This window comes from Musa acuminata, unplaced genomic scaffold, assembly GCF_036884655.1.
Source record: "Musa acuminata AAA Group cultivar baxijiao unplaced genomic scaffold, Cavendish_Baxijiao_AAA HiC_scaffold_332, whole genome shotgun sequence".
Lineage (NCBI taxonomy): Eukaryota > Viridiplantae > Streptophyta > Magnoliopsida > Zingiberales > Musaceae > Musa > Musa acuminata.
The window spans coordinates 5,001-7,500 of record NW_027020589.1 but is presented as its reverse complement, the minus strand read 5'-3'; positions in this window follow the sequence as shown (position 1 = coordinate 7,500).

The window sequence follows — 2,500 nt, the reverse complement described above, 5'->3', positions numbered from 1 at the left end:
CGCTCGCCGCTCGCTCGCGCAGCCAAAAATGACCAGTTTTGGCCCGTTTTTGGGCTGTTTTGGCCTGTTTATGGTCCGTTCTTGCGTGGTGCGGTGACCGTCGTGAGCGGAGCAAAACGTCAGCCATCTCAGCACCCTGGAACCCCCCGGGTGGCACAGGGCTGGATGGGGCTTTCGTATATAGCAGGGACGGTGCTGCCTCTCGCTTCGCTCGCTGTCCGCCGCTCGCCGCTCGCTCGCGCAGCCAAAAATGGCCAGTTTTGGCCCGTTTTTGGGCCGTTTTGGCCAGTTTTTGGCCTGTTCTTGCATTGCGCGGTGACCGTCGAGAGCGGAGCAAAACGTCAGCCATCTCAGCACCCTGGAACCCCCCGGGTGGCACAGGGCTGGATGGGGCTTTCGTATAGCAGGGACGGTGCTGCCTCTCGCTTCGCTCGCTGTCCGCCGCTCGCCGCTCGCTCGTGCAGCCAAAAATGGCCAGTTTTGGCCCGTTTTTGGGCCGTTTTGGCCAGTTTTTGGCCTGTTCTTGCATTGCGCGGTGACCGTCGAGAGCGGAGCAAAACGTCAGCCATCTCAGCACCCTGGAACCCCCCGGGTGGCACAGGGCTGGATGGGGCTTTCGTATAGCAGGGACGGTGCTGCCTCTCGCTTCGCTCGCTGTCCGCCGCTCGCCGCTCGCTCGTGCAGCCAAAAATGGCCAGTTTTGGCCCGTTTTTGGGCCGTTTTGGCCAGTTTTTGGCCTGTTCTTGCATTGCGCGGTGACCGTCGAGAGCGGAGCAAAACGTCAGCCATCTCAGCACCCTGGAACCCCCCGGGTGGCACAGGGCTGGATGGGGCTTTCGTATAGCAGGGACGGTGCTGCCTCTCGCTTCGCTCGCTGTCCGCCGCTCGCCGCTCGCTCGTGCAGCCAAAAATGGCCAGTTTTGGCCCGTTTTTGGGCCGTTTTGGCCAGTTTTTGGCCTGTTCTTGCATTGCGCGGTGACCGTCGAGAGCGGAGCAAAACGTCAGCCATCTCAGCACCCTGGAACCCCCCGGGTGGCACAGGGCTGGATGGGGCTTTCGTATAGCAGGGACGGTGCTGCCTCTCGCTTCGCTCGCTGTCCGCCGCTCGCCGCTCGCTCGTGCAGCCAAAAATGGCCAGTTTTGGCCCGTTTTTGGGCCGTTTTGGCCAGTTTTTGGCCTGTTCTTGCATTGCGCGGTGACCGTCGAGAGCGGAGCAAAACGTCAGCCATCTCAGCACCCTGGAACCCCCCGGGTGGCACAGGGCTGGATGGGGCTTTCGTATAGCAGGGACGGTGCTGCCTCTCGCTTCGCTCGCTGTCCGCCGCTCGCCGCTCGCTCGCGCAGCCAAAAATGGCCAGTTTTGGCCCGTTTTTGGGCCGTTTTGGCCAGTTTTTGGCCTGTTCTTGCATTGCGCGGTGACCGTCGAGAGCGGAGCAAAACGTCAGCCATCTCAGCACCCTGGAACCCCCCGGGTGGCACAGGGCTGGATGGGGCTTTCGTATAGCAGGGACGGTGCTGCCTCTCGCTTCGCTCGCTGTCCGCCGCTCGCCGCTCGCGCAGCCAAAAATGGCCAGTTTTGGCCCGTTTTTGGGCCGTTTTGGCCAGTTTTTGGCCTGTTCTTGCATTGCGCGGTGACCGTCGAGAGCGGAGCAAAACGTCAGCCATCTCAGCACCCTGGAACCCCCCGGGTGGCACAGGGCTGGATGGGGCTTTCGTATAGCAGGGACGGTGCTGCCTCTCGCTTCGCTCGCTGTTCGCCGCTCGCCGCTCGCTCGCGCAGCCAAAAATGGCCAGTTTTGGCCCGTTTTTGGGCTGTTTTGGCCAGTTTTTGGCCTGTTCTTGCGTGGTGCGGTGACCGTCGTGAGCGGAGCAAAACGTCAGCCATCTCAGCACCCTGGAACCCCCCGGGTGGCACAGGGCTGGATGGGGCTTTCGTATAGCAGGGACGGTGCCGCCTCTCGCTTCGCTCGCTGTTCGCCGCTCGCCGCTCGCTCGCGCAGCCAAAAATGGCCAGTTTTGGCCCGTTTTTGGGCTGTTTTGGCCTGTTTTTGGGCTGTTCTTGTGTGGCGCGGTGACCGTCGTGAGCGGAGCAAAATGTCAGCCATCTCAGCACCCTGGAACCCCCCGGGTGGCACAGGGCTGGATGGGGCTTTCGTATAGCAGGGACGGTGCTGCCTCGCGCTTCGCTCGCTGTTCGCCGCTCTCCGCTCGCTCGCGCAGCAAAAAATGGCCAGTTTTGGCCCGTTTTTGGGCTGTTTTGGCCAGTTTTTGGCCTGTTCTTGCGTGCCGCGGCGACCGTCGTGAGCGGAGCAAAACGTCAGCCATCTCAGCACCCTGGAACCCCCCGGGTGGCACAGGGCTGGATGGGGCTTTCGTATAGCAGGGACGGTGCTGCCTCTCGCTTCGCTCGCTGTCCGCCGCTCGCTGCTCGCTCGCGCAGCCAAAAATGGCCAGTTTTGGCCCGTTTTTGGGCTGTTTTGGCCTGTTTTTGGGCTGTTCT